The sequence below is a fragment of the Equus przewalskii genome, chromosome 1, assembly GCF_037783145.1.
Source record: "Equus przewalskii isolate Varuska chromosome 1, EquPr2, whole genome shotgun sequence".
Taxonomy (NCBI): Eukaryota; Metazoa; Chordata; class Mammalia; order Perissodactyla; family Equidae; genus Equus; species Equus przewalskii.
The window spans coordinates 18,237,493-18,262,682 of NC_091831.1; the positions used below are offsets into that span (position 1 = coordinate 18,237,493).

The 25,190-nt window shown below is 48.7% G+C and overlaps 1 long non-coding RNA gene across 1 annotated transcript; it reads left to right on the plus strand.

The window, feature by feature from the left end:
* Nucleotides 1-1,613: 1,613 nt before the first annotated feature.
* On the plus strand, nucleotides 1,614-8,950 carry LOC139080132 (uncharacterized). Its single transcript, XR_011534382.1, has 3 exons — nucleotides 1,614-1,888; nucleotides 6,562-7,045; nucleotides 8,257-8,950. It is a non-coding gene; the product is annotated as an uncharacterized lncRNA (long non-coding RNA).
* The last annotated feature ends 16,240 nt before the right edge of the window (nucleotides 8,951-25,190 follow it).

Here is a 25,190-nt window from a genome sequence, read left to right on the forward strand (position 1 = left end):
ACAGAGAGGCCCGTGCGACCTGAGCTGAATCAGTAAGCAACACTTGAAAGCTGACATGTCCCTGAGGTTCCCAGATCCCCATCAGTGGGTGTCCTTCCTTGTGCTCGAAGAGCTTGGAGCAGCGAGGACAGGGAGCTCAGTGTTCTCCTGGGGCTCCTTCCTCACACGGCCTGGAAGTGGTCCTCCCCATCCTTACCTGCCCATACACCTGCCAAGACCGGCAGACAACACCCCCATTCCCCAGCATCCATGCTGGGCTCCCAGGCTCATCTCAGTTCTACTGGCTGTGGACAGAGGGGAAGGGAGAGCTTTCGTTTCTGCTTTAGCCTGGAGCTATCTCCCTCCCTTCTGACTAGTCCTCTCTTCCTCTTTTTCCTCAATTTTTAACAAAACTGGGCGAGGTTGCTGGCACTGCCCTCAGAGCCCCTGTCCCTGCCAGCCCCGCTCTGCAAGGCTCTTGTACCCCGGGTCCTGTCCCACCCCTGCTCCCGACGGCGGGGGCTCACAGGTCCTACCTGCAGACGTTGCAGTTCAGTCTTTACGGGGGTGACAATGAACCTGCATGACTTATTTTAAGTCACCAACACCTGCCAATGAGCGCGGTCATCTTGGAAGCTCTCAACTGTCTTGGAGCATTAAGGCAGTCAAGCTGCATTAATCCTGTTGGGACCCACCTCAGATCTCATGTCCCATTAGCCCCTCTGATGACAATCTCCAGCCTTCAAGCGTCAACTCGGAGTCCTTCAGAACCAAAGCCGAACTCTCCCGAGAGAGCTGTGGTCCTGGGGTTGGAAACCAGGCCTGCCGAGAGAGAGGGGGTTGGCTCCCACGGGTGGGTGTTAGGGTCCTCTGCACCTGTCCTTCTGCCTGGACTGGAGGCAAAGCCAACCTGGGCTGCCCCTCAGTCTTTGCAGAACTCAATGCTCGTGCTTTCAATAGTGTGAAAACAGGCAGGTTGGTGGTGCCCAGGCTGAGACAGAAAAACAACTTGGTGGTTTGACAGAACCTTCGAGCAGCCACCACGAGGCCACTGCTGCTTCTCCTCTTCCCTCTCCCACTCGTCCAACTGTCCTGAGGAAAATCTCACCCTCCGTTTGTCCTCTGCGGGCCTGTCATTCTGTCCTCTGGCTGCAGGGAAAGGACGCTGTCCGCATTTCCACAAACAGCTCGATGCAGGGGCTTTGTGGAGGGGCCTTTCTTATCTGGGCTCTCCTTTCTCAGAACAATGTTCAGGGCCAGTTCCAATTTGGGGATTAATCTAACCAAAGGACAGAATCTACTCCTCTGCACAGAGAATGCTCTCTGGTCCTTTGTTTATCTGTCTTCCTCCCACCCCCTCCCTGTTTCACCCTAATCTTTGGAGCTTAAAAAGGCTTAGAATGCTTCTTAGGCATGGAATCGTTTTTATAAGGCAACTATTGATGAGCTAAACAGAAATGACTTCCAAACAGCGTGTGAACTTTCCTCCATGACTGCATTGCCGGATGCCAAGCAAAAGGGGAAGAAGAGTCTTCCTATTGTCCTATGTCATCAGAGATCTAATTCCTGGGAGAAGGCTGACCATCAGGATGTTCACATATGGAACGTTGAGCCTGCCTTCAAGGCTGCGATGCAGGGTAGCCTTCTCCATTCACCCAATTGGTGACAATCAGCTCAGTGGTCTCACCCCAGCGCAGACCGAGCCCTGGGCACTCTGACCACAGCCTGAGAGGAGAGCTACTTCCTTTCGCATCATCCTACTGCTGTCCTTCCATCGAATCACAGCAAAATTCTATTATAATGAAAAGATTCTATTATATTAGAATCACAGCACTCCAGTTGCCCCTCGCAGTTTCAACCCTACTTTCACAGGCGTTCTCTCATTTGCTGCTTACCACAATGCCCTGAGGTAGGTCCAGGGATTCCCAGATGCCAGATGAGGAGACTGAGGCTCAGAGAGGGTCAACGACTTACCCAAGGGGTCTCGGTTGCCAAGGTGTACCATTACGACTGAACTCCACGGCCCCCTGCAGCCCGTTCATGGTCCAGCTGCTCCCCATGGTGCTGAGTGAAGCTGGAAGATGCATGATAGTGGGGGCCTTGGGCAAGGTGTGGGCCTTTTTCGGTATCAGGAAAAGAAAGGTTTATGAATCATCCCCAGGTCAAGTCAACTGGAGACTCCATGCAGTAGGATGGGGGAGAAAAGGACCCAGAAGAAGGAATCTCTTAGCTGAAATGAACACACAAAGAACAACTTACCTTAGCGAGCTGGGGACTTAGAATCCAGGGACCTTAAACTCTACCAGGTAGGGTGTGTTAGAGCTGACCCTGCGCCCGGGAAGGGGTGCGGAATTAAGGGCAAAGCCATTTGATTGAGAGAGTGTTGTTTGTTCTTGAGAGGAGCAGAGACTAGAAGTCTCTGGATAATTCCACGCCTTTCCCCCCACTCTGCATGTTTAGACAGGTTGAACTGAAGGAGGAAAGACAATTTATGAAATGCTAACTTGCCTAGCAGTCTCCATCAATGCCGATTTCAGAGGGAAACTGGACGCACAAGTTTTTTTATTTGTTTTTTTTTTAGGAAGATTAGCCCTGAGCTAATTGCTGTCAATCCTCCTCTTTTTGCTGAGGAAGGCTGGCCCTGAGCTAACACCCGGGCTCATCTTCCTCTACTTTTTTTTTAATATGTGGGACGCCTGCCACAGCATGGCATGCCAAGCCATGCCATGTCCGCACCCGGGATCCAAACCAGGAAACCCTGGGCCGCCGAAGCGGAACGTGCGAACTTAACCGCTGCTCCACTGAGCTGGCCCCTGGACGCACAAGTTTTGAGGTTAGAAACCCTTGTGACGTTAGCTTTTGAATCTATGGCTCATGTTGTTGAGAAAGCAGGAAATGCCCGATGCTTCCTTTAAAATCTTCACATGCTCTCCTGATGTGGAAGGACAAAATTGGCATGACGTGAAAAGGGGGAATTTAGTAATAAGAAGAGAGCCTGGGATGTACGTATGGAAATTTGTAGATTTTTGTCTTGAGTGCTGGGAGGAACGAGGCCCCCGGCTGTCTTGTCTAAATCATGCAAGGGGCTTGTGAGATGTACTCCAGGACGCCCGGAATACACAGCGGGGTCCTAAGGAAATAATAATGGGGCGTATCCTGCTCCCCAGCATTTCTACAGGGAAGACTTACCGTTACCCCAGACAGGGATTAGGCCTAATAAATTGCACGTCAGGATGCAGGAGGCACACAAAACGTCAAGGCTGCATACATACACGCGTGGCCCTGAGCACAGAAAATTCATCATCCCCAGGTTAGACGCACGGCAGGCGCCAGCAGCAGGAAGTGGCCTGGAATGTGTCCCAATGAAGTGCAGTTCTTGGAACAGAAAAGGAAATCCCAACAATAATGCAGGGAATATTTCCCGTGGGGGGATTCAGGGCCCCAGGGACCTGATTACAGCTTATGTGAGCCCTGCCATCTTCCTAAGAGCGTATCGCCCATGCTTGGGTCTACACCCAGGCTTCTCTGCCTTGGCACCATTGACATTTGGGGCCAGATAATCCTTTGTTGGGGGCAGAGGGGGCTGTCCTGTGCATTTTAGGATGTTTAGCATCATCCCTGGCCTCCACCCACTGGATGCCACTAGCGCGCTCCCACTTGTGATTAACTGACAATGTCTCTAGACATTGCCAGATGTCCTCGGGGTGAGGAGTGGGGCAAAATCACCTCCAGTGGAGAATCACCGGTCTGTATAAGGAAAGGCAGTGTGATTTTTGTCTCTCTGTTAGTCTACCAAAACCTCCAATGGCTTCCGGTCTCACTCAAAGTCCACCATGGACCCCAGCCTCCTTTGTGATCCACTGATCCAGCCTCACCCGAAGCTTCTTCCCCTTACTCGCTTCATGCCAGCCACTCTGGCCTGTTTGCTGTTCCTCCTGTGCAGTCAGCATGCTCCCTTGTCAGGGTTTGTGTGTTTTCCCTGCCCTCTGCTTGAAATGCCTGTTGTACCACCCCAGGTAGCTCATCTCCTCACTTATGAACGTCTCTGCTCAAATGCCACTTCCTTGGACATGCCCTCTCCTGACCATTCAACTTGAAGACAGCCCCATGCCCATCATGCTCTAAGTCCTTATTCCTTATTCTGACTTATACTCCCCATAGCTCTGTTCACTCATTGCCGGCCTTTCCATATCTGTTGCCCATTTCCTCATCAGAACACATGCGCCTTGAGGGCAGGACCTTGTCTGCTAGGTCAATTGCTAAATCCCAGCTCGTCCAAGAGGGCCTAGCCATGGTAGGTGCTCAGAGACCTATCGATTGAATTAGGCCAGAGACTGTGCCTGCCTGGTCACCAATGTGCCCTCAACGCCCACATAATGTTAAAGGGGGCTGTTGTGTTATGATTAATGAATTCTTGTATGGTGTCCTCTCTTATAGGTGTGGGGTGGGAATAAAATAGAAGTCAGAGGTAACCAAGCAAAATGCTTGTACTGGGTGTTCACCTGGGTGCAACTCTGCAGGGGGTTGAGAGCTTGGCTTGGGGTCAGACAGAGCTGGGTCCCAATATGTGCTGTGGGTCCTGGTGAATAAGTTATACATTGCCTATTGGATCTTTGGCAAAGTGTTTAACTTCTCTAAGCCTCAGTTTCCTCATCTAGATGATGGGGATCACAGCCTCCCTTCCTTGCAGGACTGTTGGGAGGAGGATGTGAGATGATGCCTATAAAATGCTTGGGAAGTCCTAAACGCAGTGAATAACTTCTCTTAGTTATATATAAACACGGGGCTGGCCCCCTCAAAGGACTTGCAGTTTCATTAGAGACTGGGGAGCAGTCAATGTAGAGCCAGGTGGAAATACTCCATTCCTGAGAGGGGCCAGAAGGCCTCGGAGGAAGGGAGGAAGATCTGGGTACCAGGTGCTGTTCGCCGCGGAGGTGGGACGGAAACGGGGCTGTCCTTGGCCCATCATCATCTCCGTTCACACTACACTTGATTTACAGAACCCATTCCCATCGCTGTCTCATTTGATCCCCACGTCACAGTAGAGCAGGTATGCCTTTCCCCACGATGAGTAAAGAGAGGCTCAGAGACGTTGATGGACATAAAGAGCAGTAAGGAGGGGCAGGACCAGACTCTCATCCCGGTCTCCTAACTCTAAAGTCACTCCAACTTTCCAAGAAGCAGAATGTGGTAAGACTACACCTAACTCTAATGTAACAGGAGCCACCAGTCCCCACAGGCCACAATGTGCCGTCTCCTATGCTAACCGCCTTGCAGACATCGTCCTTGTTCATGTCACCATGGCCCTCGCAGGGGGTCCTCTTAGCATCTAGTCTTTGCGGTTGGGGGAGCTGAAACTCAGACAGATTAAGACACTTGCTCAAGGGGACAGAGCCGGGATTGGAACTGAGGCAGATCTGGCTCCCACTCTGTGCGTCTATCCTCTGTGAGATTCCACCTGCCCCTCAAAGCCGAGCGTGACAGTGCCCGCGCCCCCTCTCTTCCTGTGACCCATGCTGTTTGAATAGGTTGGTGATGGTGGGAACAGAGGAGACAGGGAAGAATGGCCCGACACCTTCGGCCTGGGCAAGTCCACCACGCACGTCTGCCCAGACCTTCTCGGCGTGAGCAGAGAAGGGCTGACTGAGCTCGGGGCTCAGGCTTAGTGGGCAGCTGGCTCAGGCGGGACCCCGAGGGGTGCCTGCCGCCACCTCCCTCCTCCCCAGCCCTGAATGGGGTGCCCTTGCCGCTGTGTCTCCCCAGTGGGGGCAGCAGTGAAGGGCCCGCGGGTCTCTGAGCTTCCACACAGCGATCTGGGGGGGCTATGTGGTCCTCCAGCTGGAGGCCTGAGGTCTGCTCTGTTCCAAACTGTAGGCTCCTTGGGGACTGTGTCCATTTTGACTGTGTGTCCCCCACTCACAGCGGGATCGCTGGCACAGAGAAAGCACTCTGCAAGTGTCTGTGGAATGAGGGAGTGAATCTGTGAATGGGTGGACTCAGTCTTTCCTTCCGTAACGTCCCTGTGCCTGACTTAGGCTACGTGTGCACTCAGGAATAGGACAGCAGGAGGAGGTCTCTGTGACTCTATTCTCCAAAGGCCCATGTGACCTGAGACACCTTTCCATATTTCTGTTTCTGCCATTTCCACCTGAGGTTTGTCCTAAGACGCTAAGGTTCAGCATCGCAGCTTCATGCTGATGGCTGCAGGAGAACGGTGTACACATGCATTTCTTTGAGTGTCCCCTAGTCAGGAGTGACCCCTTTCACTCCTTCTCCTGGAGCTGGGAGCCTGAGCACATCCTGCCCTTCTCGGCCCTCCACTCTTGCCCTCTGTTTCTCCACGGCTTTGTTAGAGCGGACGCAGAGGTGGGAGCAGTGGTCAGGCCCCTGGGTCACACTTTGAACAAGGAGAGTCACTCAGCGACATGCCCTGGGCCTTCGCTCCCATTCCCCACTAGTGGGAGGAGGAAGTGTAACAGGGAACTCTTTATCTTTCCTATTAAACATTTTGGGGGGATGAGAATAACACATGAACAAATATAGGAATTAGAGAAATTCTCTCCGTGTCCTATTTATCCCCAGGAAAGGAACAAGGAGATAAAAGAGCATGGGCTGAGAAGAGTCCAGCAGCTTCCAGAGGGTGACTCACCACCGAGAGCATCTGATGGAAAGGCTTTTTATCTGGATGCCTGGCACCAGGCGAAGCGTTCCTCCGCGGTGGGCTCGGACCCGGAGAACAGCGCTTCTGAGCCGTTCCTTTACCAGCAGAGACTTCCATGGAAGGTCCCACCTCACTCCGTGGCCCTTCCCTCCCTTGCGTGTGGGCTCAGCCTTGGGACACAGCTATAGCACAGTGGTTAGAGCACAGGCTCTGAAGTCAGGCTGCCTGGGTTCAGATCTTTCTTCTGCCACTCAGTCACTACGAGATCTTAGAGAAGTTTGTTAACGTCTGTGCACGTCAGCGATCCATCTGTCAAAGGGGGATGATAATTCCCTCCCCGTCATGGCGAGGATGGAGTGAGGCAGTACATGCTTAGAATAGTTCCTGGCACAGAGGAATTTCTCGGTAAATGTTAGGTACTGTTATTATGCTATGAGTTAATCCCTCCCACAACAAATTGCCTTTCTGTCCTAAACTCCACCCTATGAACCAGAACCTTCCAGATTTTTAGTCTGCTGCAGGCCGTCACTGGTAGGAATTCTTCAAAAGTCTCACGGACAGGTCCGAGGTCAAGTAGGGGCCCCATTTCAGGTCACTGACCTTGGCTCAAGGACATCTTTTCTGGCTTGGTAGGGCGCCCCTACCCATGGGTCAAAGGGGCCGTAGCACTGGTCCCTGTGGCCCCTCAGGAGCTCCTGTGATGTAAATCCTGGTGGAAATGGGGAAGGACACCGGAGAGCAGACCCCCTGGGGCACAAGCCCACGGAAGGGGGCCAGCGGGCAGCTCATCTCCTGCAGAATCCCTGAGGCCTCTCCTACTTTGTTCCTTACTGGACGATGCAACGGACTTCGACAAAAAACTGTACCCTGCTGATTCCTATCAGTGTAGGGTTTCTCTATCTCCCTCAGAGGACTTCCCAGGAATCATAACAGCCATGAAAAGATGCATCAGTTGTTTAAAATCTGTTCCTAAAAAAAATGAGGTGATAGAATAAAAAGGTAACTCTTATACATTCAAAGCTTATTATGTGTCAGGTACTGAACTAAACCTTTATATATATTATTTCATCTGATTACCACCAAAGTCTATTGAACTAGGTACTCTCTTATCTCCATTTTATGGATGAGGGAACCAAGGTTCAGAGAGGTTAAGTATCTTGTCCAAGGTCACACAGCTAGGAAGTGGTGGTGCTGAGGTTCAAATCCAGGTCTGTTTGACCTTTGAGCCCAAGTGACTTTATGACACATATAGGAAATGGAGTCTCCTGATAAAGGAACCATCTCTCTGACCTCTCTTCTGATTGCTTGGGTATTTCAGTTAAATATACACTTTCTTTCTTAGCAAAAGGGACATTAGGGGTCCTGTGCATGAGACTTCCTGTTCTCTATTAACAAAAACATTTTTTTCCTACTCATTTTAGGTGATATTGTGAAAAAGACACTTGACCCAGATATGCAGTATCTTTTGGAATAACCTCTTAATTAAGCCATGACCTTCACCAGGTTCAGCTTTTTCCTGAATGCACTCTCTCTTTTCCTGCCCAAACTGCTTTGAGTAAAAGCAAGGCTGAGCCTATAAAGCGGTGACCTTTCCTCTCCCTCTCTCCTATCTGCAGCTCTCCGTCTGCTTCCAGCCTCCCATTTCCAGCTGCCCTCAGGAAATTGCCACTGGATGTCCCCAAGGCACCTCCAACGCCACGAGCCTGAAACAAAGCACATCCTCTCCTCTGTGCCGAGACCCCCTTCCTGCTGAAGGCGCCCTTATCCTCCCAGCCCGTGGAGCTCCAGGTCAGAAGCAGCTTTGATGGCACCTCTTCCTTCCTTCCTGATGTGCCAGGAGTCGCCAAGCCCACAAAGCTTCCTTCCCAGTCTCGCTGGGGTTCGTCTCCCGCAGCACCTTGGCCTGAGTTCCAGCCCTCCTCCCCTCTCCTCAGGACTCAGGCCCCTTTCCAGTGCGCCCGGCACTGGCTGCCAGAGACATCTGGCCACTGCAGGACTCTTACCACATACCCGCCCAACAAGCTGCGGTGATTCTCTTCGCCTACTGCTGCAAGTCCAGGGGCCCCGTAAAGCAGCCCCTCTCTGACTTCCTTTCCTGTCAGATCTGTCTTCTCACCCATCATTCAGTTTCCTGTGCTCCCTCTGGCTAGAATGCCCTCCCCCTTCGTGTATCCAGCCGTAACTACCCATGAGTCAAGACCTGGAAAGGTAAATTCCATTGTATGCTGTTTTCCCACTCTGCTTAATAAATATAACAGCCCGGAGCTCTCTAATGAGAACTCTGAGATTATTTGCATGGTCTATGTGAAAGAGAGCCATGATTGATTGGTGATGTCTCCCATGTCATGGGGTTGATGTCGTCATGGGTGTAGGAGGGAGAAATAGTTGACTAGTGATGTCTGCCATGGGTAAAGGAGGGAGCCATGGGTAAAGGAGGGAGACACAGAAGTAAGTTGCTTTGTCTTGAGCAAGAGATAGCCTGCCTCTTCCCAGCAGCCTTGAGACAAGGCGGCCCTGTGCGTCATCTTGCGAATGACACACTATCATATTAATGAACACCTTATTACAGTGAGCTCTGAGAATACAAAAGCTGAGAAGATCTGCCTTCAAGAAGGCCTTGGCCCGGAACATATTTATCCCTCTATTCCATCCCATGCTGTTCTCTATCTGTACCAGACAATCAAAAACCTTACTGATGATAAGAGTGGCTGACATCTCTGAGGACTTGCTGTGTGTTGGGCACTGTGCCACGCCTCTGTGAAGGAGGATCTCTTCACCAGGCCCATTTTTCAGATGAGGAAACAATGTCAGAGTGGTGACGGCCTGCTCCAGGTCCCCTCAGCTGTAAGTGGTGGGACCAGGATATACACACAGGCCTGTCTGATTCCAAACCTTGGCTCTTAGGTTGACAGGTATTTTTATGATTCTTTATTAGTGTCCTGTGTCATTCGGTGTCATCCTGAACTCACTTTTGGTGAAGATGCTACAAATAGACCGTCAGGTCTTTGAGAGCAGACACCTGCCATATGCATTGTCATCTCCTCCTCTTCCACATACAAGCACCCTACACCGTCCTGAGCCAGAGTCGATGGACACTTGGAGTCTCTTTGACGCTCATTTTGAAGCCGGTCAGGCCCTATCAGTAATGTATCTGTTATTCTTTTAATGTATTTTCAAGGACTGGAAGGAAGGTCACAAATACATACATGGTATGTGGGACTGGGCTTGAAATGACTCAGAGATCCTAAAAAAAACTGCTCCAGGAGGCAAAAATACCCTCTTCTGAGGCCTCGATGAAATCTCTTGCTTTCACGCAGCAGCAACTTTTAGCCACAAGAGGGCAGTAAAGACAAGGCTACTAGGGCGAAATCCCGCCACACTCTCCATGCAGACCGCAGAGGCCGGTGGAGACCTCTGCCACCACATTGTCCATCCAGGCCGCAGAGGTGGGTGGAGACCTCGGCAGCAGCGGTTGCTTCTTTCATTACACCCACTGTCATAAATCTTTCCATGAAACCATGACAGGCTGCTGCAAAGATCTAACCCTGACTTCCCGGCAATTTCCAGCATAAACTAAGCTAAACAGGCTCTTATTCATGAATGTAGTTGTTGCATCTGCATTTATTGAGCACCTACTGTATGCCAAGCACTGTGCGATCTAGTGAGGGTGATGGGTAAGTGAACTGACAACTCTAGTACAGGTGTCTGAAAGGTACGTGCAACCTCAGAGGAGGGACTGACAACGATCCTGGCAGAGCCCAGGACAGCATCTCAGAGCAGGTGACCTTTAGCTGGATCTTGGAGGTCTGGGAGCTCACCAGATAGAGAAGGCTGGGAGCGGGCAGCCCAGACAAAGGGAACAGGGGAACAGCAGCCGCAGAAGGCACTGGAGTGGAAGTGAATTTTTTTACGGTTTGCCGGGGGCTGGAATTTGATGGCTATCTTCAGATGAAGATTCCTGAAATTCTCCCATCTTTTTTGGTCGGGTTTATAACCACCCGTGGGAGTGGAGCAATCAGCTCTGGCTAAAGGGGAGCAGTGGGAACTGTCTTTTCTAGAAAGTTCTTGTGGTTGTATTCTTTCTGAGCAGGTTTGTGGGAGTTCCCAGCAAGGCCATCATAGATCTTCCTTTGGAACAAGGCCAAAGGGACAAAGCTGGGCAGGAACCCCTGTAGGCGCCGCCACCCACCTTCCGCACAGGGCTGGGGGTGGGCTGAGGGCCCAGCTCTCTTCCCTGGAAAACAGGCCAGAGTCTTCAAGTAGCTGGATTCCAGCTCTTCTCTTTCTCCCCAAGCTCTTTTTCCAAAATAGCCCTTCCCTCTTTCCTGCTGCTTTAGGCCTTGTCTGGATTCCATGGCAAACAGCCGTCCTGGCATTGATCTGAGCCTCTGGGTGTAAGGCAGGGGCAGGAAGTCACAAGGTCACCGAGGTCAGCCCTGAGCTCAGATCAAGGCTCTGTCCACATCTTGGTTGTGTGAGCTTGCACTTGACACTTACCCTCTCTGGGCCCCCCTTTCATCTGGGAAATGGGCATCATAGTCCTTTCCTCCAAGGCTTGTGGTGAAGAGTAGCAGAGGTAACTGTCTGTGAACCAGGGTCCCAGGTGAGGGCCTGGGCTGTGGACCCAGCATGCCTGAGCACCCTGGGGGCATGACTGGGCATGCCAGGGTGGCAGGAGCACCTGGGCAAGATCCAGAGCTTAACCTGCCCAGGGAGCCCACTGGGAAAGTTAGGCACCTTCCCTTCCCCTGCATGAGGAGCCCCAGTGAGGAAATGACATCCAGAAGCTGTTGGGAGAGGCTGTCACCACTGTCTCCTTCGGCGCTGTCCCTTAACCCAAGGAAGCTGGGAGCTGAGAGGGCCTGAAATGAACGAAGGCAGGAGTGCAACGTGGGAGCTGACCCCTCCCAGGCTGGGGACAAAGTCAGGATGGCCCCCTCTCAGCTGCCTCATCCCTTCCCCGAGTCATCATTCTCAAGGGGAGCCTAAGAGAGGGAGAGACCGGGCCGGAGGAGAGGTGGTGTCCGTCATAGTATCAAGACTGCCCCTGTGGCCAGGAGGGGGGTCATCAACCCAGCAACTGGGGAGCCCAGTGGACAGGGTGTCAGGGCCTGGGGGGGGGGCGCATAAAAGATGTGATGCCACAGAGAGAAAGGTCCTGTGTGTCCGTTCGTCATCATCGCCATCATCATCTTCATAACAATAATAATGAAATAGTAACTTCGATCTACTGAGCACCGACCACACGGCAGGCATTTTCTGTACACGACATCCTCACCGCAGTGCTTCCAGCTTGATGTCGTTATTATTCCCACTTTATAGATGAAGACACTGAGGTTCAGAGAGTCTAAAGGAACTTACCAACTTGCTAAAAGGCAGCAAAAGCCAGGATTCAAATCCACATGCAACTAATTTCAAAGTTCGCCTCTTTCCCCACTGCCTCTCTGGACGAATCAGTCACTCTGATCCAAAGGACAAAGAGGCCTTTATTATTTTCTTTGACAGTTTGGTTCCTCTGAGTTAAAATACATCTAGCTCAGAGACAGATTCCGAAAGCCAGCTGATGCTTAAGGGATGAGCAGGGAAAAAATCAGAACCCTGGGTGCAGCAAACGGCCGGGAGAGAGGGGCCCCACAGACCCGGAGGCCAGCCCTGTGCCTTCCTATTCTACGACTCTAGCCCATCCTAGAGCCAAGCAGGCTGGGCCAAGTCTTGCAATGCCCTCTTTCCCTCCTTGAACTTGCCTGGAGAGCCGACATCCTGCTCCATACAGGGACGGGACCCACTGGAAGCCAGTGACTGAGAATCAGACAGACCTTGTTTCAAGTCCAAATAGTGGCTGTGTGGTCTTGGGCAGAGCTCCTAAGCTCTCTGGACCTCCACTTTCTCATTTATAAGATGAGGTAATACTTGACTGGCACACATCTAAGGTGCTACCCGTTATAAGATGCACTGTTATTTTATGTACCACCGAAAAAAGTTTTTAAAAAAATGCTGCTGATTAAACTGTGGCTCAATGCTGAGATGTCATGAATTGTCAGACACATCCAAATTTTGATGATATTAAAATATGTAATGAATGCTTGTTTTAGAATTGATGGCAGAGGGTGATGGTCCCCACATCCAGCCCTCAGACGGTGCGTGGCACAGAGCCATCACCCAGTTAAATGGGGCTGCATTTCCAGCATCATCTCTTGTTTACGGGGTCCCCATCAGAACTCCCTCTGCCCTGGGGGGCAGCTTCCCAAGTGCCCCCAGAGTGAGCACCCGCAGGCACATCTCCCCTCTCCTCCCCTTTCTCCCTCCTGCCCTTCTCCCTTCTCTCTCCCACGCCCTCGACTCTCACGACCAATTTCTCCACAGGCAAGAACGTGGGCCAAGTCCCTTCAGAAACAGAGAGAAGAAAAGTGACTTGAAAAGTTCTCGGGGCAGATTTGTTTTTCTCCCTCTTTTTTCAGTCAGCTTGTCAGACTCCTACCTGTTCTTTGAAAGTTCGAACATGAGCTGGGTCAGCAGGGGAGCTGAGCACTCTGCAGAACTCCGTGTTCCACTCAGGCAGAACTTTCCTTTCTCCCGAGGGTGACTGCATCCTCTGCTCCCTCCCGGCTTTGAGCCCTCCCTCCCTGAATAGCAAGGCGTCTTCACCTGCTTGAAAGACACTCAGGATCTGCCTGAAGAGGCCGAAGTCAGGCTCAGTGGCTCTCCCACTCACCGCAGCCCTGCAGCCCAATGAGCGAGTGCCCACAGGCCCCCAGCACCCTGGACCGGTGACTTATCCATCAGCGGGCAGAACAGTGTGGTCGGCAAGGACAGAGGGTGCCACGGCCCCAGCCCCACCGCACATTTCCTGGTGGCTGTGGCCTCCTTACTCTGGCCTCTTCACTTCCCCTTGACAGGGGTTAGGGAGGGGGAGAGGGCAGAGGCCATGAAGGATGCTTCTGCTTCTGCAAGGGGCTGACCGGGACCCTGCTCAGAGCGACACCTTACAGGTGGGCGGACTCAGCTCACCATCTGGCCACCTGCTCTTTGCTGGTAGAGTCACCTGGGCCTCGCCTGTAAATCCTTCCTTCCTGTGTGTACCCACGTGCATCTCAGAGTCAGGGAAATGCTGCCCTCCCCTCTCCCAGCACCTTTGACTTCTTTCTCCCCAGAACCAACTGTGGGTGGGTGGGTGGTTATTACATATTGAGCCAAGTCCCTGTGTCGGGGGGGGGACAGAGGCCCTTCTCCACTGCTTAGAAACGTGTACTGTTCAACAGAGATGGAAAGTTCTAGAACCACAAATAAACAGCTCCCAAGCCTTGGGGGGGGGGGCCCCAGGCAGGGGAGTCCATAGGTTTCTCATTTTTGTAAAAATGAGCCATACTTTTGCTTTTTGTTCACCCTCGATCTTCCTTCCTGAGGAGACAAGGAAGGAAAACCACGTTTAGATACAGGGAGGCTGGGTGCCAAGTCCCCAGGCCACTGAGGAACCCGCGGGGCGCTCGAGACTCAGCCACCGCAGCCGCTGGCTGCGGGGCCAGGGAGGAGGCCGGCCGGGGGCGGGGGCAAAGCCAGAAGAGGCAGGACTCAGATTCAAAACAGACTGAGTATTGACCCAAAAGGGATGAAGTTAATCCAGAAACCATTGTTTAAATTAGAAGAGACTGAGATGCAGAGAACGGCCATGTCTGACCTCAGTTTCTTCGTATCACACAGGTGTTACAGGTCCAGACTGCCCTCCTCTCTTTCCGAAATCCCGAAAGCTCTGCACACACAAAGCCTGTCCTTTTCTCCCAGCTGTTTGGCACTAAATCTCATTATTGGTGAGGTCTGACCTCAGGTGATGTGAACCCATTTCTAACTTTTATTTGTCCCACCGAATGTGAAAATACTAACATGTTTGATCAAAGGGGATCCTGCGGGACGTGTTATGGACTGCAGGGTCTATGCCCATGTTATTCCTTTTCTAAAATCTGGGGCCGGGGGGAAGGCTTAATTTTGAAACACGTCAGGTCCCAAGCATTTTTGGATAAGGGCCTGAGGAATTCCATACCTTCCTCAAAAGATTATTCCAAAAATCAAATGAGATGACACATGCGCAGCTCTTTGCACGGGGTTTGGCTCCTAGTAAGTAAGTCTCTACACCCTAGCCCCCAAATGACCTTCCTGCCAGGTTTGGGGTTCAGACCGAAAAGACTGCCGGCCATTCTTTTAAACAGGGATTTTTTTTCCCTGACGGAGCCAAAGAGACTTTCCATCACACCAAGGGACACGCCAGGGTCTCCCCCTTGCACCCCCAAATCGTGTTTCTCTCAGTGAACCAAAATATCCACCCTTGATGCCTCCCAGTTTGCCCATTAAAATAAGTCCATTTCTAGAAAGAATGTTGTGCTCTACACCGCTTTCTCCCCAGCTGCTTGAAGGGCAATGCTCCCTGTCTGTTATGGAGTCAAACAATACATTCACATCTGTCCTTGATCTGGCGAGTCAAGAGCGTAAACACCCAGCAACACAAAGGCGTCCTTCCGCGCACCTTCCAGAGGGGCGGTTTCCACCGCCCGTGAGGGCGAGCCAGAGCTGCTTTACATATGTTTTTGATGCCGAAACTGTAACATTTGACTTCTTTCTCCTGCTCCGAAGTGTTAACCAAATAAATAAGAATTAGATGATGTTTGCGTAAACCTAGATACACGACCTAAGATTCTTGTTTCTCTTCTAACTGCGGCATAAGGCTTAGCTACTTAATCCCTGCCCTTTAAAGTGTGCGTTCTATTTTTTTAACTTATTTTATCAAATCCTTTCACGTGGCAAATAACCTCTTCCTTGGCAAATACACGAGCAAGGAGGTTGTTGTGTGTTCTCGCCGAGGTGGGATGAACCCCCCCATGAAGCCTGGTGGCTCTGTAGGGCTTGGGCCACTTTGCTGCCTTATGGGGATCAATGTTGGTTTTTCTCTGTGCTCCTAACCTAGGTCCCCTGACTTCCAGCCACTGGCCACGAGGAGGAAAGGGTGTAGGGTGACCAATTGACTCCACTTGTCTGAGACTGAAGGGTTTCCCAGGCACGGAACTTTCAGTTTTCAAACCGGGAAAGTCCTGGGCAAACTGGGACCAAGTGGTGACCCTGGCATTGCAGGAGAATGGGGTGCATCAAGGTAACCTACCCCAACTGCTGGATTAGAAGGCACAGGCTGTCGGAGCGTCTGAAGGGGTGCGCTCACCACAGGGTCATACGACCAGGGGAAGAGAGGGGAAGGAGGCTGTGGAGGGTGAGCGCTTTGGTGGGGAGCCACTGTGGGTCATGCAGGATCCGGGGGGCCAGACTTACCTCAGAGGTACCAGCCACCAAAGACCGTGGGATGGGACACATCTCTGGAGAGCTTCGTGAAGCCCTGGGGGTGGGCACAAGGAGAACAAGCCCATTGGATACGCCTCTCCCTCAATGCCAGGATGAAACAGAAGCCCCCCCCCAACCACAAACAAACAACTGCAACAACAGTGAACAGCTGGGCTGCCCTAGGGAGGAGGGGCGAAGAAAGGGGCTAGGAAAGTCCAGAATGAATCAAGACCAGATTCTGAAAAGACCAAAATTCATCCCAAAGAGCTCATCTTAGATTGTTTTACATTGGAAGCATTCTGGAGACACATTTGAGTCTTGGTGTATAAGTGTGGACATCCCCTCTCCCTGTCCCCCATGTCTTTATGGTTATGACAGCATCCACTGCTTTTAGGATAAGGTCCAAATCTGTACCACAAGACCCTGTGACATGGCCCTGGCATCACCCGTTTTCCAGTCTCATCAGGTACCATTGCCTCTCCTCTCTCCATGCCCAGCACACTGGCCTGCTTTCCATTCCCCACTCATATTTCCTCCTGCCTCAGAGCCTTTGCACACCTCCTGGTCCTTCTTCCTGAATATTTCCCTTACTTCTTCTCCTGGGGCACTCCTATTTCCCCCTCTTCATCCCACATTAAATGTCTTTTCTTGTGGTCAATTATGACCCCTGAGATTAGGTCACAAGACTATTGTCACCTACATTCAATGTTAATTATTTGTGATTGTTTTTTAATTTCTGACTCAACCATCAGATTGTAAATTCCATGAAGGGAGAAACCAAGTCTATTTTTATTAGTGCTTCATTTTTGGTGTGTGGGCAGTGCCTGACACATCTTATATTTGTGGAAGAAATGAATAAACGAAAGAAGGAAGGAAGGGAAGGAGCAAAGGCAGAAAGTGAGAAGGAAGAAGAGAGGGGAGGGAAGGGACATCCAAATAATTGGCTAGCAGTTTTCATGGTCCATTTTGGTGTTGTGTGGTCCCAGATTATTTTGCCAAGAGCTTCTGTTCATCTTAAGGATCGTGTTCTCCTTAGGAAAAAGGACCTTGGCTCACTCTCCTATATTTTGTCTCTACTAACTCTCTAACATATAGCAGGTATAAAATGTGTATTTTTCAAATGAAATAGTTGAATTTGGGACTGGCAAAGTGTTGCCTGGCAGACAGCAGAGCTCAGCTGAATAAATGAGATAGTTCTTTCAATGCTGACATGACCTGCAGCCATTCCCAATTAATTCTAGCCTCTAACAATGTGTTTACTCTGTCAGTCTGATGGCCACTTATTTCCAGACCAGGTCAATTCTGCCTAGGCCTAATCAATGCTCTCCAATTCCCAAATGCTAAGGTTTCCATTCATATCTAATTTAAAGAGAGGAGCCTCAAAGAAGGCCAATTCTGAGCTGGTTAAGAGAGGATGCCCCTTGTCTATTATGGTGTTATAAACAAGGACCAAAAGTGACAGAGCAGTGGCTACCACTTCTGAGCATAGGCCCCAGAAGCTTAAGGGAAGTGACAAGGAGATGCCTAGGAAACCACTAGAGAAAAGACTTGGCCCAAATGCCACAGTCTTGTCAGAGAATTTTCTCCTCCATGGTCTCCCCAGGGAGTGGCAGTCTTGCCTTTGAGCAGTTGTCATTTTGTACTAACCTTCATCATGTCATGTGTCAGAGTCTTGCTCACCTAATAAAAGGCAAACTCTTGGAGATCAGAAGCCATGTTTTAAGTGTTTCTGCATCCCAGTGCCTAGCCCAATGTGGAGCACATGGTTGACACTTAAAAAATATTTACCAGACTGACATCAATGAAAATGGCAGAGTAGAGAACTCCAATAGCTCATCTCTCCACAAAACCAGTGAGTAAACTGGGAAAGAAACAGTCCTAATCAACTTTTTTGAAATTCTGGAAACTAACCAAAAGCAGACAGCACCAAGGGGGAACATTTAATTAAGAAAAGAAACAACCAAATCTCAGCAAGGGAGCACTGCGGCATTTGTAACTTACCCTGGTCCCATCCCCCGCTCCCCAGCTCAATAGTGGCCTTGAAGACAACAGCCCACAATCCCAGTATAGACACCAGTAGCTGAGGGAGAATAGCTCTGATTCTCAAAGAATTGTGGTTGGTTGGTTGGTTGTTTTGGCCTGTCTGGGGGCTCCCTGAAGGAGCAGTTTGAAGACTTTGCCTTTATCTTGCCTAACTCAAAACTCTCCCAGAGCTGAGACGGCTCTCCAAGGGGCATTTGTCAAAAATGGTTCAAGGCAAGTGTTCTAGTCCCTGGGCAATGGATAAGAGTTGGGGCACACAAGAGACTAACCAAAAAGCTTGGGAGGAAAGACTGGGGAATGAGATGCTTTGGGAAATACAGGCTCTGAAAGGCTCTGACATTTTCTTGGGAATCTTAAAGGCCACATGCATGCCCCAGGCTAGTTCTGTGCTCAGGAAAGAAGTGAGGAGACCCTAGGCTCTCCCCTCTGGCTGACCTTCAGGTGCTGTACAAGCAGGAAGTAAAGGCTAAGGCAGAATTGTCAACTGCTTGGCTGAGGTTGAAGGCATGCCCCAACACACACAGAGTCCATCTGCAAAGACTGGGGGTTATTGTCATCATCGTTGTTCCGACATTTAAGGAAATCTCTGTCCCATCTCTGGCTGATTACTAGGCTAATGGAACAGAAAGTTCAGTGGTCACTAATGACAAAGTATGCAGGCTTTATGAAATTTGTTCAGAAAAGTCATTAAGCAAACAAACAAACAAGTATAATACACAGCATCAATAAGCCCCAGGAAGGTGGAGAACCCAATTTCCACATTATAGTATTCAATTATATTGACTTGCCACATTATAATATTCAAAATATCCAGTTTCCAACAAAAAAATTATAAAGTATTCAAAGAAACAGAAAAGTATGACACATTCACAGGAAGAAGACCAATAAAAAGGAAGTGTTCCTAAGAATGGCTAGATGTTGGACTTACTAGATCAAGATTTTATATCAACTATTTTAAATATACTCAAAGTGATAAAGGAAATCATGTGTGAAAAAATTAAAGGAAACCGTGAGACTGATGTATCACCAAACAGAGGATATCAATAAAGAGATAGAAGTTATCAAAAGGAACCAAAGAGAAATTCTGCCACTGAAAATTACAATAACAGGAAATGAAAAGTTCACAGGATGGGCTCAATAGCATATTTGAGCAGACAAATGGTAATCCAGGCTGAGGTGCAGAAAGGAAAAAGAATGAAGGAAAATGAGCTAAGAGACCTGTAGGACACTAACATATGCACAAAGGGAGTCCCCAGAAAGAGGAGAAAGAAAGGGAGGTAGAAGGAATATTTGAAGAAGTAAAGGTTGAAAATTTCCCAATTTTGATTGTAATCTACACATCCAAGAACCTCAACAGACTCCAAATGGGAGAAATTCAAAGAGATCCACACAGAGATAAAGTAAGAATCAAATCGTGTCTAATCGAAGACAAAGAGGGAATCCTGAAAGCAGCAAGAGAAGTGACTTGTCATGTACAAAGCATCCTCAGTAAGATTAACAGCTGATTTCTCCTCAGCAACCATAGAGGCCAGAAAGCAGTGGGATGACAGTCAAAATGCTGGAAGAAAAAACTACCAACCAAGAATTCTATATCTGGCAAAACTATCCTTCAAATACAAAGGGGAAATTAAGACATTCCCAGATAAACAAAAACAGAGAGAATTAGTCTCTTGTAGAGCTTCCCTATAAGAAATGCTAATGGGATCCCTTCAGGCTGAAATGTCTTTCAGACAGTAACTCAAAGAAATAAAGAACACTATTAAAGGTAACTACATAGGCAAATGCAAAACACAATGTGAAGCTATTTTTGGCTTGTTAACTCCTCTTTTTCCCTGTATGATTTAAAAGACAGGCAACTACAAAAAACAATCATTATAAATCTATGTTGATGGACACACAAAGTATAAAGATGTAATTTGTGACGATAACAACACAACAGAGGAGCAGAGTGTTATAGGAGCAAAGCTTTTGAACACTACTTAAAAAAAATTTTTTTCAAGTATGCTTTTTTTTTCATGAGGAAGATTGGTCCTGAACTAACATCTGTTGCCAATCTTCCTCTTTTTTCTTTTTCTCTCCAAAGCCCCAGTACATAGTTGTGGATCATAGTTATAAGTCCTTCTAGATCTTCTACGTGGGATGCTGCCACAGCATGACTTGATGAGTGGTGCATAGGTCCATGCCTAGGATCCGAACCAGCAAACCCTGGGCTGCCAAAGTGGAATGTGAAAACTTAACCACATGGCCATGGGGCTGGGCCCCCTTGAACGCTATTGAAACTGAGTTGGTATTAATCTGGACTATCTTGTTATAAATTAAAATATGAATTGTAATATCCAGGGCAACCACTAAGAAAAGAGAAATATATAGCAAAAGAAACAAGGGAGTTAAAATGGTACCCTGTAAAATATCTATTTAAAACACACAAAAAAGGCAGCAACGATAGAATTGAGGAACAAAAAAGATATGACATAAAGAACAAATAGCAAAAATGAATGAAGGAAGCCCTTCTTTATCAGTAATTACATTAATAGAAAATGGGTTAAATTCTCTAAATGGCAGGGATTGTAAAAATGGATTAAAAAAACATGATCCAACTATATACTGTCTATAAGAGATTCACTTAGATTCAAAGAAATAAATAAGTTGTAAGTGAGAAGATGAAAAAAGATATTCCATGTCAATAGTAACCAAAAAAGAACTGGAGTAGCTAGACTAATATCAGATAAAATGCACTTTAAGACAAAAATTGTTACAAGAGACAAGGAAGGACATTGCACCATGATAAAAGAATACACGTAGACATTACATACTCGCATATAATACGATAAGAACAGTCAAAAGTAAGGGAAGAAAACAAGGCAAAGGAAACCAAGACTAGAAGAGTCACCTCATGCCCAGAGAGGGAGATTAACTCACAAATTTCGGGCTGGGAGTCTCTCTCCATGTTCTAGAGGTGGGCCAGACGTTTGTCTCCAAGTTCCCAGGAATCAATGTGAACTGGAAAGAGTATAAGTTACTCAATTCAGTGTGTCCGTAAAGTGCATCTATATCTGATGCTTGGATATTAGACCTGAGAGGACCTTCTCCCATGAATCCCCATGGAGTGGTCACTGGCTTATATCAAAGATAATGCCCCTAATGACATCCTTACTGTAATAAGTGACAAAGTGAAACAGCCATTTCACGTAGTGCCATCTGTGTAAGTTGAGGACCCCCCCCCCCCCGCCCCGCAAGCACAGTTCAGTAAAATAATCAGGAAAGGTCAAGGTCCATGTTTCTCTCGTGATCAAGATGCTTCCTTAATCCAGGCACAGACCATAGTGAATGTGGAAGAATGAAGGGACCATGCATCCTTCAGTTGCTCAGCTGGATTTTGATAGCTGGTGAAGAGCTGGGAGCTGGAGGTTATATTTTTGATCAAGAACTCAGAGGGAAGCTTCTGGAGCCTTGTGGTTCAGAGTGCCAACTCAGGAGCAAACTACCTGGATCTGAATTCAGCTCCCTACTCACCATCTGTGTAATCTTGGGTGTGTTAACATCTCAGTGTCTGTTCTCCCATGAGTAAAATGAAGTTCCACATGTGACACACATTGTATTAGTCAGGGTTCTCCAGACAAACAGAGCCACTAAGACATACATATATAGTATATAGAAGAGGAAATTTATGATAGAAATTGACACACCTGGTTATGGAGGCCAAGAAGTCCTATAGTGGAGAACCAGAAAAGCCAGTGGTGAATTCAGTCCAAGTTCAAAGGCCTGAGAATTGGGGGTCCGACAATGTAAGTGTCACTCTGAGTCCAAAGTCCTGAGAACCAAAAGTGCCAATGTTTGAGGGTGGGAGAAGATGGAGATCTCAGCTCAAGTAGAGAGTGGATTCACTCTTCCTACACATTTTGTTCTATTTGGGCCATCAATGGATTGGATGATGCCCACCCTAATTGGTGAGGGCCATCTTCTTTGCTCAGTCTACCAATTCAAATGCTAATCTCTTCAAGAGACACCCTCACAGACACACCCAGAAATAATGTTTTACCAGCTACCTGGGCATCTCATCACTCAATCAAGTTGACACATAAAATTACCCGTCACATTTACAATGCCTCCAGCACATGGTAGACAATCAATGTTAGCTAGTATTATTGCTGGATGGAGCCAGGTAAGTAGAGTCGTGTGCATTACTGAACATTGCAGTGTTTGGTTGGGGGTAGGGTTGACATCATCCTCTGCAGGGAGCTGGTGAGCCTCTAGGGCCTTGTATTAGGAGTGAGGGCCACTGCACCTCCACATGAAGGTGCCCAAGAGAAACTTCTAAACTCCTAAAGGAAACCATGATCCCAACTTGCCTTCCTGATGGTCAGGGTCAGCTGCTATGCCTCACTGGCTCCCTCCTTTACAGGGTTCCCTGCTGCTTGCTGGCAAGGACATCCCAAAGCCTTGTTGTTCAAACAGGATGAGAATTAAATAAAAAGCAGTCACATGATGAAAGCTTTTACTCTAGTGAAACCTTTTTCTTTTCCTTCATCTAGGAAAACTTTGATCGTTATTTAGGGAATGTTTGAGTTCATCAAAGTAGTCAATAATTCAGAGACTCACTTTGGAAACACAGGACAAGAGGCAAGCAAAGCCAATCTACCTTCGTAATGACAACTCAAAAGTCAAGATGTATCAGTCATCACCTCTCCCAGCTCCTCATACTCTGTGCTATAGCTTTCTGTGTCTCTCTTGTATCTCCCAGTTACTCCTAGGTAAAATCCTTTTTTTTTTTTTGTGGTCTACTGTGAGTAACCCTTTGGTAAATGTATCAGAAGTACATTTGACAGATGTACCTTTGGTAGCTGTATCTTTAAAGGCTGGTCTCTTGAAAGGAAGAGGTGTAGTGAGAGCCTGGAAGGTCTTGACCACTGGAAAGCTTTTACTGAGTGTATCAGTCAGCTATTGCTGCAGTCGTGCTGAGTAACAAATAATGTCAAAACCTCAACAGCAAAATGCACTTTTGCCATTCATGAAGTCTGTAGGTTGGCTGAGGCAGCTCTGCTTTAGGCTGTGCCTTGGGTTAGATCTCTTCCTTGGGGCTCTCTGTTTTGGGTTGATGGCTCTTCCAGACATGCTTTTCTGATGGTGGTGTCAGAACCTCAAGAGGGGCAGGTAGAAACAAAAAAGTTTTCTTATGAAGGCCTAGGCTCAGAGCTGGTGTACTGTCATTCTGCCTCTATCGTATGGCCAAAGCAAGTCACGTGGCCAAATCTAATATTAGCGGTATAAGGATATACACTCTACTTGCAATGAACAATGCAAGGGTGGGAGGGAAAGAAAAATTATGAGTAAAGAATACAATCTATGCTGCTGAGCCTGAGTTGGAAGTCCAGGGCTATGGCTGAGTGGTGCTGCTGAGGTTCAAGCTCCAAGACAAAGACAGGGGCTGAAGCTGCCTGTTCTTGTCCACCTCTAGTGGATGACATCTCTTCTTCTCTGACAACTTAAGCAAGTGAAATGATTGACTTTCTGCCAAAAGTCTAGAAACCACTTTCTGCTGGGCTGGATCAAAAGTGAAAATAACACACACATGGGAACTTTGAAGGTTCTTCTCAGCCAGCTGGTAGCACGCAGTGACTATGTCATCCACATCGTCTACTTTTAGTATTCAATCACATGCTTTCGGTTCCATCCATGAGCCACAAGTGTGTTTTGTGGTAACAAAGAAGAGGGTAGTACTCTTACACATCCGCCAAGGGCCCGTGTCTTCAGGAGCTCCCTTATAGTGTGACTTGAGAGGAGAGCCAGGGCAACTGGTCTCTGTGGGGGTTTGAATTTAAATTCAATTCAACAAACATTTTCTTGGGCACCGCCTATGGACCAAGCACTATGCTAAGTTCTGGGGTTGCAGGGTGACTGAAGCAAAGTCCCCTCTCTTGTGGAGCTTCATTTAGTGGGGGAAGACAGACAATAAACAAATAGGTGAATATAATGTGTCACGTGGCAGTAAACGCTTTGTGGAAAAATCTCTGGAGGAAGGGAGTGAGGCCTGGAGGAGGGGGGGTTCCTGCTATTTTATACAAGGTGTTCAGGGACAGCTTGACTGGGAAGATACCTTCGAACAGAGGCCTGAGGCAAGTGAGCAGGAGCCATGGAGATATCTGTCTGAAGAGTGTTCTAGGCAGAGGGAAGCGGGAGTGGGGAGATCTTGGGGCAAGAGCTAGGCCTGTTTGAGGAATATCCAGAAGGCCATGTGGCTGGATCAGAGTGAGCAAGTGGTAGAATCGTAGGAGAGGAGGCCAGCGGAGTAGCAGGGGTCAGACCACATGGAGCCTTGTGGATAAATCTAAGAACGTGGACAAACCTGAGAATGTGGGCTCAGGACTCACTGGTCCAGTGATCAAACCAAATGAGCCGATCTGCCACAAAACCATTTGCTTCCTGGTTGGGAAACACCTTGGGTGAGTGTCATGTCTATTCTACACGAGGGCTGGATATGTCCTGGCCAATGTGGCCAGATGCTCCAAAGCGAAAGAGCAGTGCAGCAGCTCAGCTACCACAGGCCCATCTGGTTCCCTGGTCACTCCAAAATCATGGGGCAGCAAGCCAGTCTTTAGGGAGGAAATAAATGAAAAGTCTAGTCCTACGTGCCAGATACCACTCAGGCATCCTCTGGAAATAAGCAATTCTCCCTTATTTGTGTGCGTTCCTCCTGTTCCTCCTCACCCTCCTTTCAGGAAATTCCTTCTGGGGTTTGCATGGGCTTCATCGTCTCTGTGTGCACAAGCTGCATCTTATATATGTTATTATATTGCAATCCTGACTTTGTTAAGCGCTCCTGGTTGACAAACCCTAGGGGGAAGAGCTACAGGCTAAAGATGAGTTTATAGTCTGGGGCACAGCTGCTGATGTCATTTGGGAAAAAAAGAGCAAGCCTTATAAAAGGCAATGGTATGGGGTGTAGTGGGGGCTGTTCCTTGGCTTCAACATACATATTTGGGCTCTGGAAAGAAGGAACCCATTTGGCCTCCCCACCTAAGAATTCCCTTCTTTTGGGAGTGAAATCCGAGCATTCCCAGCATCCATCCAGGATGAGTCAATGACTGCCTGCTACTGACTCCACCGTGGCCCACACACGCTTTAATCCAAATTTGCCTGTGCTTCCCTAACCGGTGAAAAGCTGGAAGCATTTTGGTCTAATTTCTCTTCC